This window comes from Nothobranchius furzeri, chromosome 2, assembly GCF_043380555.1.
Source record: "Nothobranchius furzeri strain GRZ-AD chromosome 2, NfurGRZ-RIMD1, whole genome shotgun sequence".
Lineage (NCBI taxonomy): Eukaryota > Metazoa > Chordata > Actinopteri > Cyprinodontiformes > Nothobranchiidae > Nothobranchius > Nothobranchius furzeri.
The window spans coordinates 74,847,160-74,859,818 of NC_091742.1; positions in this window are offsets into that span (position 1 = coordinate 74,847,160).

A 12,659-nucleotide genomic window follows, 5' to 3' on the forward strand; every position below is an offset into this window, starting at 1 on the left:
CAAATTGCCATCAATAGAATGCACCTGAGTTTGTTGTCCATAACATATGCCTGCCCATACCAGTACCCCACTGCTACCATGGGCAACTTGTTCCACAACGTTGACATCAGCAAACCGCTCACCCACACAACGCCACACACGCAGTCTGCAATCTACCCTAAAGAGTGAAAACCGGGACTCATCTGTGAACGGAACACCTCTCCAACAAGCCAAATGTCACCGTATGTGAGTGTTTGTCCACTCAAGTCGCTTACGACGATGGACTGCAGTCAGGTCCAGACCCCTATGAGGACGACATGCATGCAGATGAGTTTCCCTGAGATAGTTTCTGACAGTTTGCGCAGAAATTCTCTGGTTGTGCACAATCGATTGTTGCTGCAGCTGTCCTGGTGGCTGGTCTCAGGCGATCCTGGAGGTGAACATGCTGGATGTGAAGGTCCTGGGCTGGTGTGGTCACACGTGGTCTGCGGTTGTGAGGCCGGTTGGATGTATTGCCAAATTCTCTAAAACGCCTTTGGAGATGGCTTATGGTAGAGAAATTAACGTTCATTCCACGAGCAACAGCTCTGGTAGACATTCCTGCAGTCAGCATGGACAGCAGTAACATCCCGCCCACCAAAATGATGGAGCGCTGTGATTGGCCAGAAACAATTCTGGTCTTCGCTGCTGAGGCTCTAATGGAGCATGACTAGAACACAATGTAGAGCAAAATCATTTAGCTTCTACTACTGTCTGTCTAGATTTCTGGGATACTGTAGATGTACATCCAAAGATTACATATTGGCAAGAATCTGGCAATTTGACATCCACATCACAGTACAGGGGAGACTATACAATATGATATGACACTAAAAACCAGATGATATTTGCAATTTTTAGGACTGTATTTGAAAACTCAGGTCAGGCGCTTCTATCACTTTTAACATTAAAAAGCCACTACAGTGTTTGGGGCGATGGGGCTTAAGAGTTCACCTTAAGAATTCACCTGTAGCCCCCAAGGGGAGCTACTGCCTCGGGGGCAGCAGTAGCTCAACAGGTTGAGCCGGGTGTCCAGTTAACGGAAGGTTGCAGGTTAGATCCGGACAGAGAATTCTGCTGTTGTGTCCTTGGGCAAGACACCTAACCCCTGCCTGCTGGTGGTGGTCGGAGGAACCGGTGGCGCCTGTGCTCAGAGACCTCGCTTCTGTCAGTGTGTCCCAGGGTAGCTTCGGTTACATCGTAGCTCATCACCATAAGTGTGTGAATGGATGAATGATATAATGTAGTGTGAAGCGCTTTGGAGTCCCCTGACTCTGAAAGGTGCTATACAAGTGTGGGTCATTTATCATTTAACCCTTTGATGCATAATAGTCACTACAGTGAACAGGTACTCAAAATTGTTATTTATTTGTTTTTGCTATTACGCACAGCTGTTGAAGACTTTGTTGCATTTGAGCCCCTCCGTTTGGACTTCAGTAAGCCAAGCCAACATATTTCATGTTCTGAATGCACGCTGTCCACTGAGGTGGACATGTAATAAACTATTTGTAAATTATAAAATTTTACAAAAAAATTGTTGAAATTTGTTTCATTCACACAAAGATGAATGAAAAAAACTGTTAAAAAATCATGGTTGAAGATTTCATAATTCATGCATCAAAGGGTTGTGTCTTACCACAAAATACTGTGAAAATAGACACAAATATTCCATCACTTGGTTCTTTTCTAAACACAGTGTAGTAAAGATTTGTTTATACCTTTGCATTTGTTTTACTTTGATCTTAAATCTTTATTACGCTGTGTTTAGAAAAGAATCAAGAAATGGAATTTGACAGAATACACAGATATACAGACATTATTAATAGGGATGGACAATATATTGGCATCAATATCGCTATCGGCCGATGTTAGTCATTTTTAACATATCGGCATCGGTCCGATAAGAAAAAAAAAGGGCAGATGTTATCAACCGATATTTTTTCCATCTTGTCACCATTTGTTTGCCTGTTTCAGAGAGTGAGAGGGGTAATGTGTATTTGTTTAGGCATGTCACAGTGATTGTAATCATCTCTGAAGCGTAAAAGTGTGTGGTGTGTGTACATAATAACGTAAATTCAGTTCTACAGTTTTTGCCCATTGCTTGAACACTATAGACACATGCTTAAACCAGAGTAGCATAACTTGAAGTTATTGTCACTATACCTTAAACAAAGTGTAACCATACCTTAAACAAAAGTGCTGCTTAGCACTTTAGTTGCAATTCTGCAACACACTTGGTCCTGCACATTTCACACATTTTCATACATGAGACACTTAGTTCAAAAAAGGAATCTCAGGGTACTATTGGGAAAACACATACAATCAAATTACAGAACAAATTGGGTAATTGAAAATACTTAGACAAACACCAGAAAATACTTACTCACAAAACAGAACACCAATCAGCCAGCTACAAAAAGACTCACTTAAGCCACTCTGAGAATTTTGCATGGAAGAAGGGAGAGAGAGAGAGAGAGAGAGAGAGAGAGAGAGAGAGAGAGAGAGAGAGAGAGAGAGAGAGAGAGAGAGAGAGAGAGAGAGAGAGAGAGAGAGACATGGTCGAAGAGGCCATGCAAGGACCATTATTTCTGTTGACATAAGAGCAACTTTGGTGGACCATGTCATAAACCATGGTCTGACTATGAGGGAAGCTGGGCAGAGAGTCCACCCTAATTTAGGCCGTTTCACAGTTCCATCCATAATTAGGACATTCATACTGGAAAACAGGTATGTCTCTCTACTTAGACATTTACTGTATTTCAGGATGCTCCTTTTAGAACAAAAGTAGTAGTTTTGTGAAACATACGGTATTGTAACATGTTGAGATGTTTCAGTACTGTTTATGGTATACACAGTAAAGTACAGAATCAACAGTACTGTAAAAATAAGCCAACCAATAACAATTTATTGTTGCATTTTTCTACAGAATGGCTAGAAGACCTACTGGGGGTGGATGCCAACTCCTGTTCACCCAACAGCAGGAACTTGCAATTGTCATCCTAGTCGGGCTGGAGGCAATATCACATTGTGTGCTGCCATTGGCCTCCGAGGGCTACTGCACCATCACGCCAAACTGGGTCCATATAATGCACAACACACAATCACATTTCTAGATGCACTTCAGGATGTAGTTGTACAGGACAGACCGGAGCAGCCCAGGTTTGTTGTTGTCTGGGATAAAGTCAGCTTCCATCAGGCTGCTATCGTACGGGACTGGTTCGCCAACCATGATCAATTTGAAGTTGTGTATATGTCGCCTTACTCGCCATTTCTCAACCCTATAGAGGAGTTTTTTTCTGCTTGGAGATGGCGCGTATATGACTGCCAACCACACGCCCTCATGCCTCTTCTGCAGGCAATAGAACAGGCCTGCAGAGACATTGAGGTAAGGTCAATCCATGGCTGGATACGGCACACAAGAGGATATTTTCCCCGGTGCTTAGCAAGAGAAGACATTGCCTGTGATGTTGATGAGATCCTGTGGCCAGACCCCAACAGACAGCAGGATCCATAAGGCCACTCACACAATTGTGTTTTTCTATGTTTACAGTAGTTTATTGTTTGTTGTTTTTATTTAAATTTTTTGTTGCTTTAATTGAATTTACTGCACTGTAAAGTACACAATTATAAAATACCGTATTTAGTATTTCTGGGTGTTGTGGAAATGTGCCTTCTGTGGAACAGAATAAAAACAATGGAAACAAAAGCTGGTAGTGTTTTATATAAAGTAGACTAGTGTGTTGCTGCTGATTTGAAAGTTTATTCGAATGATGCAAGTGGGTACAATTTGTCATTTTGACAAAGGATTGTTAGGTTTTGATAGCAGAGTCTCAATTTGACATAGATGTGAATGGTTTATTTACCAGTGTTGTGTCTTATTTTCTTGTGTGCAAAATTTTGTCAAGCAATTAGCAAAAACTAATAATTTTTATTCTGTACAAAATCTGCTGATTTTAGAAGCATTATTGTCAGTATATCTATATCGGCTAGGGATGCTCCGATCAGGTTTTAATCTGCCGATCACCAATACCAATCAGCCAAGAGGCAGATCATGGCCAATCAGCCGATTACCGATACCAATTACATAGATTGGCTGTAAATTGTTCATTTAGCTATGGTGAGTTCTAATGCATGTGTTACATATTAATTCAGAAAAAACATGGTTTTACTTCACTTCAAATTATGTAATATCAGTAACAATTTATAAGAAATTGAAAACATTAAGGCTCTCTTTAGGCTACAAATAGTGCAAAAAAAGTCAATATCTCACATCACCGCCTAAATCAAATTAAGTAACCAAGGATACATTCAGATACATCCAGTGAGCTGTTAAGCTCAGCATTGACACAGGACTGACATCTGAGCTCCAAATGTCACTTGTGAAACTCACAGAGGATGAGACGCTTTCTTTAAGGAGTCCCTCGATGAAAGAATACACTGCCTGGTGGAGCTCTGGAAGGGCTACGTCGGCAAAATATTTACGTCCTGGTAGCATGTAGCGAGGTTCCAAGTGGGTTAGTAGTCGGCGGAATCCGGCGTCTTCCACAACTGAAAAAGGCTGGTCGTCTAGTCCAATAAACTCGATGATTTTACGGGTAATTTGCTTAGCCTTTTGACTGTCACGCTCATATGGGCGAGTGTTTCCAAGCGTCGGCTGCGTTAGCTGCCGTCTGACTGTGGCTGCATTAGCATTAGCTGGCTTCTTTTCATTGTCTGCGGTGAGCCTCAAAAACTCACCATGCTCCGCCAAGTGTTTAGTCTTTAAATGTCGGATCAAATTCGTTGTGTTGAATTTTTTTGAAGTGCTTCCTCCGCGGGGTATGTTTTTGTTGCAAGTGTTGCAAGACGCAAACTTAATATCACTCTCGCACACCGTAAAGAAGTTCCACACGGCAGACATGTTTGTCTTTGCGGGTTTGCCGCCACGCGCATGCGCACTAAGTGGAGAGAAGCGGAAGGGTGAACTACCGGCCGGGAAGAGTAAGCGCCAGTGCCAGATCGGAAATGAAAGGCAGTGATCGGCGATCACAGATCACACACTTTTGTAGGAAAATCAGCCGATAATTATCTGTGGCCGATCAATCGGAGCACCCCTAATATCGGCAAATATCGGTTATCGGCCATAACAGTGATCTTAATATCAGACATTGGTATCGGCCCAAAAAATTTCATATCGGTACATCACTAATTATTACAGTTTTTCTCAATTGTTTACACACATTTTCTGAAAGCATGCCTCATATTCTCACAACTCTACACACAAATAAAAAAAACAAAACAAAACAAAACAAAAAAAAACACAATGGGCAAACCCCCTCAGTTAACCTGCAAAATGAAACTTCACATTCAAAACAATGTTATTTCTCCTCACAATGTGATTTTGTTATCACACAAACCATCATATGAATAGACATTTATAAGAACTAGCAGAACACTTATGTGCTCAATGTGAAACACTATGATGAATGGAAAACACGTCTTCTCCATTCATAATGATTTAAGCCTTTTTGGTTCAGTGTTACACTTACTACAGACAGTGTGTACATACATGTGTTGTAAAATATTTCAGAATATTGTTTTTACACTGAACACACAAATACATGGTAGAAATTATTTTATTTTTCCCGCAAAACACTGTACACAATGTTTATTCCATTCCCAACTAACACAAAGTTGATAAGCTGACCCTATCAATATTTTGAACCATGCCATTGTTTTCTATTATTTTTCTTTGTATTTGCCATAATGTTACGGCATTGTTTTCTAGGACCATGTTCATGATTTCAGTTACCTGTTCAGGAGACAGAAGACGTTCCCGACCTCCTCGTGTTGGTAATCTTTCAGTTCTGCCAAACAAATAGTAAAATACTGTGAATACAAAGTAGGTATACATTTCCTAAATACTGGAAACATGCTTTTACAGTATTTTTACTGTCCAACAAAACAGTCCACAGGATATACTACTACTTTACTCATTGAATACTGATTGTATTGATATGCAGTGCTGCATTTTCTAGTGAGAAGATTTCTTACCTATTCTCATTTCGGAAGGTCTGGATGATGGATGCTACAGTGTACCTGCTCAAAATGGCTGTACTCTTTTCCCAGGCTCCCTCATTGTAAGACCATGGTTGACCACATGATCAACCAAAGTGGCTCGGATCTCATCAGATATTACGGTCCTTGGCCTTCCTCGTCCTCCCCGTCCTCCTCCTCTTACTCTCACTCCTCTGGCTCTGCCTCTGTTTCCAATGTTGGCATCCATTGCTCCAAAACAGAAGAGCTCACCTGTTGCCCTTTTATGCTAAAGCTCTGATTGCTAATTGTAAAACTGTGTGACAGGTGTTTGCCCTTGTGATGAGTCAGTGTGCACATTTGTATAGCTGTGTGTTCCTTGTGAAAACAAGCCATTTTCTGCATGAAAACAGCATTCTCTGCCAACAGCAGAGAAGTGTGTGTAGTGTTTTGAAAAAAGTGTGTTTTAGATTTGCAATTTGAGTACAAAGCAGGAATTGCGCTTGCAGTTTGGCAGAATTGGATAAGAGGGTTGGTGAATTGGTTACGTGTTGTGGCCATTGCGTCTCAAGTACCAGAAAATGTGTGTAAACAATTGAGAAAAACCATAACAAACATTATTTCCTGTCTTTCACCTCTGGCGGCAGTCACTGCATGAATCTCACAAGGGAGAAAGAAGTCAAATCTGTCAAATGCAAATGGATAAAAAATAATACAAATAACAAAAAAATACCTAGCTATTTCACATTCATTAATGATTTAGTTGTTTAAATTCAAACTCTAATAAGTTCAGGGAGGACCCAAAGACATTTCACCTCTCATCCAAGGAGTTTTATTAATTTACAAGGAAAATGCAAACGGAAAGTTTGATGACTTTAGATGTTTGTTGTACTGTTTTTACTGGCACCACTGTCATGTTCCTGAGCCGAGGTGAGTGGCGCCATCCCCATCTCACTTTATCAGTCTGATTTCCCACAGGTGACAGCGGAGGGGGCCGCAGCTGCAGAAGATCCACAATCAGGGACGCGGGTATAAAAGGAGGATGGAGACACCTCACTACGCCAGATGATTGTTCCTGTATAGGTAGCACCAGCCACTCGCTCTTGTTTTGTGGACTTGTCACTCGTATACTGGATATCCTGGATTATTGAACTTGGACTGCTCTGATTGCTCTTTTAGATTACCCTGAAATCTGGTGTTGTTTGTTCTCTCCAGAATCTCATTCAACCTGACTCAACTTGCTGTTTTACTGACTGGATATTCACACCTCCTCCGCTGTGTCTGGTTGGTTCCCTTCCGCTATCAAACCTGTTTTTCTGATCACCCTTGGACTGATCTGAGCTCACCTCGGCTTCCTCACCTCGTTCTGCCGAACGTTTATGGACTCGAGCTATTGCTCACACCCCCCACAGGACTTCCCTGTGCATTTTTTGTTCTCGTTTAAAATAAAAGACTTTAAGTTCATCCTACCTGCTCGTCGAGTCAGATTTCTGCATGTCTTGGGTTAAACACGTGCCACGAGTCATGACAACTACTTCATATCCATGAATGTTTTGTGGTTTTTTTTACTATCTAGTTTTTACTTTTTAGGGTTCCTGTGTGTTTTGGGCAGTTTTGAACTGGTTCCTTGTTTTATTGCTGTAAAGTGTCCGTGTGTTTTGTGAAAGGCGCGTATAAATAAAATGTATTATTATTATTATCCATATTAACTTTATCATGTTCACTAATATTTACTGAATTACAATTCCTTGTTCTCTCTCACCTCCAAACCCTATAAATGTGGAAGTAATTTTCCTCGTTAGTTTGGAGGTTCCTTCCCCTCCTCCTGGCACGGCCTGAGAGCTAGAGCTAAACACACGTCTCTTAAAACGAGGGGAAGGGAGGATGCAGGGGAGAGACCTGTCTGAGAGGACCAGGACGCTCCTATTTAGTTGTAAATGAGCTGGTAATTAGCTCTTACACGTTTGCCTGGAGGGTATGAGTGTGTGTGTGTGTGTGTTTGTGTGGGTTTTCAACCCATTTTCCCTTGAATAGGGATAACGATGTTAAGCAGATAATACTAATTACTTCTCCTCCCAATTCCTTGTTAATTGAGCTTGGTACACACACACACACACACACACACACACACACACACACACACACACACACACACACACACACACACACACACACACACACACACACACACACACACACACACACACATCAATCCTGCTCTGCCTGTTAACAAAATCAACAAGTATTTTTAATCACGACAATTGTGTTTAAGCCATATGTTAATTATGCTAAGTGGGGATATACCACGCTCAGTGTGGGGGGGGTGTGTTGGAGGGTTGGGATTTTTTGTTCTTATGGTCCATTTCTGGTGATCCTGTGTGACTTGAAGAAGAAGAAGACTTTATTGTCGCTGGACCAGCCATTGTAGCTTCAGTTTCCTGTCCTTAGGTGACAGAAGTGACACCCGGTGTGTTCCTTTGCCTTTTTTTAAGGTTCAGCATGCCGTGTTCTGAGTTTGTATTCTACAGACCTAAGTTGTAATGAGTGGTTATTTAACCATGACACATTCATGTGTTCCCATCATTCTGCTCAGGAAAAATACAGGCTTGGAAAGACATTCTTTGAAGTTCACAAAACAATGACACATGTATTGTTTCATACCTAAATGATTTTTAAATGCAAATTTTCTAGAAACCTGTGAAACCCCTGCTAAAACTCCCACAACATCTGTTGCACCCCATCACCGTCTTATTATTCATCTTATTCCAACGGCTTGGGTGTGCTTAAGCAGATTTTGTTTCAGTCTGCTTAAAAAATGTTAAACAGATTGGGACGGGGGTTTCTTGTAATGAAGATTGAAGGGGTATGCGTGTGCATGTGTGTGCGTGTGTGTGTGTGTGTGTGTGTGTGTGTGTGTGTGTGTGTGTGTGTGTGTGTAGTGTATAAAACTTTGAAGGGTAAGATTAGCTGTGAGCATGATCTTCACAAAGCTAATTTCTCCCCTTCTGTATAATACATACACACGCACGTGCGTGCCTGCGCGCGCACACACACACACACACACACTTGACCCCCTTCCCAATCAGCCATCGACACCAAATGGTATTTTAATCTAGATTTAAGATCTAACAAGTATCAAATTATTGCCAACAGCTTACAAAGTAATTCCATGTGCCGTTTACACCCAGAGGGATAAGTTGTCTAGCCATCAGACTTTATCAAGGTAAAGTCCCATTAGTCATCACCACTGTGGCGCCAAGGCACTTGTCAGAATGACCCTCATGCGCTCCGGAGGAAAAGTAATACTGAGGAGGCCGTTGTCCAGTGCAGACCCAAGTGTACTTTATTTACATTTAACAAAATTAAAATCTAGGCAGCACAAATCCATGCCTGCCGCTCCATCCAACACTCAACTCTCTCCAACAAACACAGAGCTGTATTTATAACAGGTGTGCCTAATTGGATTGATCCTAAAACTCAGACACAGGTAAATACAAAAATACAATCTTTCAATACTCTTAAATTATACTTAAATCTTCATCTCTAAGATCTCATTAAATAATTACAATACAAAAATAGAAACATCCTTAATCAATCGTAAAAACATTCAGTGAAACTAATCTGCATTCCTGGAGCAATTTCACAGGTCACCCCTCCCATTCCTACTGAATGGAATGCTCCAGAACCTTCTTTAGGTGCTCCAGCTCCCCGGGGACTATTTTAGCTGGAACACTTGCAGAAGCATAAGGGAAACAGGTAAGCACAAACATTCAATCATTTATTTACCACTTTAAATCTTCTATATTCATACCAACTCTTCTTACAGGTCCAAACGCTTCCCCCTTTCAAATAAACATTAAAACATTCATTGAGTCTGGTTTCATTTATCCTTCAATCATAGAAAAACCTGTGTAATGGACTTGCTACATTACAACCACACACCGGTGAAATTCATCTATGCATTTGACCCATCCCCGCAAGGAGCAGTGAGCTGCACTGCAGCTGCACTCAGAAACTATTTGGTGGTTTAACGACAAAAAAAAGAAGCACGACAAAATGAATGTAAGTCAATGGGGCTACAAACACTATTTTCTAATCCATTTTGCTATGTTCCATGGATTTCACATAAGATGTCTGTAATTTTGAAAGATACATTTTGATGCTATCAAAGCTGTTATTTTTGAACGGGGGCAAACATTATTTTAGGTTTTGTGTGAAAATACATCCAGGGCTACAAATGCGCATCACCAAATTGACGTCATTGAACCAGTAACGAAGAAAAGCAGAGGAAAAATGGCTGTGAGTTCAGCTCAGTTTGAATCCTTCGACCAGGAAGACAGAACCGTCCTAAATCTCACCATGTGGTAAATTGCTGCTATGCTGGGCAGAGAAGATTCAGTAGTGATGTCATATTCGAGACATGCTGACTTTTAGTTATCAGGCTTGTCTCTTGTGGAACCAGCTCCCAGCTTTAGTCCGTGAGGCAGACACCTTGTCTACTTTTAAGAATAGGCTTAAAACATTTTTATTTGATAGGGCCTATGGTTAAAATCTGATGTTAGCCTAAATCTGGACAAGTGGGGGAGTAGAGGGAGGGGGAATGTACAGTCGGTAAAGACAGCTCTCCCTTGCCCTGCTTCCAACATGCCTCCATCTAAAAGGCTAGGTTATCCAGAGTTATCTCAGTAGTTATGCTGCTATAGGCTTAGACTGCTGGAGGACATACTGACCACTTTCCACACTCTATTACTTTCTTCTACAATCTGCTCTTTAACTGTAATATTTCCTGCAATTTCAACTGTTAACTTTATTTTTCTAAGTGTTTTTCTCCCCAGAAGAAGCTACAATGGTGTTCTGCTGAGCTGTGGTGGCCTCATGGAAGGGGCCATTGGCTTGAACACTGTTGCTAACCTTTTAAACATTCTCCCTCTCCTGATAATAACTTTTTACTTTCTTTGACATTGAATGTGCTACTACTAGTTTACCCGTTTAATTATAGATTCACTAGGATAAAGATAAAAAAGTTTATCTCTTACCAAATAGAATATTTACCAAGAAATCACAATGTAACCATAGACACACACACACACACACACAATGGGTAAGTGTGTGTGTGTGTGTGTGTGTGTGTGTGTGTGTGTGTGTGTGTGTGTGTGTGTATCTGCTCTGTCTTCTCAATCCCCAGTGAGTCGTGGAGGATGGCTGCTTATACTGAGCCAGGATCCTCTGAAGGTTTCTTCCTGTTAAGAGAGTTTTCCTCTCCACTGTCGCTGCATGCTTGCTTATTATGAGGATTGCTGTAAAGACACTGACACTAGTCAGTGACTTGATGCAACCTGCTGGGTTCCTGAAATAGGAAACTTTTTACTGATTGGCTTAATGAACTGACTTGTATTGGAATGTTTACTATGTGAGGTTGCCTTGAGACGACTCTTGTCGTGATTTGGTGCTATGTAAATAAACTTGAAATGAATTTAATCTGATTTATAGTTGTAGGAAATGAAAACGTTTACAAGCTGATAAATCTCAAAGTACGTGACAGGCATGGTCAAAACACACATCCTTACTTTTCATTCAAATTGAAGTACAACACATCTGCGATTCATGGGCGAATGGCAAAGCAGATTAGAAAATAGCACTTTTAGTCCCATTGCCATTAATTTTTTCATTTTTCCAGGGACCCATAAGCCGACCAGAAAGGCTCCCAGTTGCAGTTCCAATTTCCCATGGGCGCTTTGGCAGGGCCATCCTACCGTGGGTGGCACAGGGGGGCAAAACCCTTAAATCTTAGACCCCCTATGTGCCTTCATCAATTGTCATTGGTTGCTGTAGCTGTTTGTAAGTGTGTAAAACTCGTTCATCGTCATCATCACCATCATCATCATCACCATCGCTATCATCATCATCATCATCATCATCAACTTTATGACAGTAACATCAAAACGAGCATAGACAGCAAATGTCCATTGATGTCCACGTTCATCATTTTAGCGTCTTCTTTGTTGTTTAAACCACACAAACCCTAACCTCACTGCAGCCTTTCAGCTTTAATCTCCCCATGTCTACTCTATGTCTGCTTTCAGAGGTTCTGCTGTACAATAAAATTAAACTTTTTAAATGAGATGGTCTACTGGTATATACCCGCTTCGGGCTACTTTGGACAAATAAAGTGTAATATGTTTTGACAATAGCTGACAGATGCTTAAAGGGTCCTTAGTCTGATTAATAAGAAAATTGTACTAAGACTGATTAATGAGCTACTGAGATCAGGACTGAACTAGGCTGCAGATTATTAACACTGTCCTGACTTGCTCTGTCATTTACATCGGCGTCCAGGGGTGTTAGCATTATGTCGCCGTCTGAAGTGAGGTCACGGAGGATAATTTATCTGCGACCTATGTCTGCTTTAATTACATGGGTATTAGCTGGTGGGGGAATGATACTGACCTGTGTCTCAGATTTATCTTTTGATTAAATGTTTTGGGCATTTAATGACTGTGCAAAGACTGGTTAAGAGGACCAATAAGCTTATAAATATAAAGCTTTCGAATAGCTATAATTTGTATTCCTGCCCACTTTTGCTTCCTAGCTTCATCTGCCTCTAAGGCATATCCTCAAGATCAGAC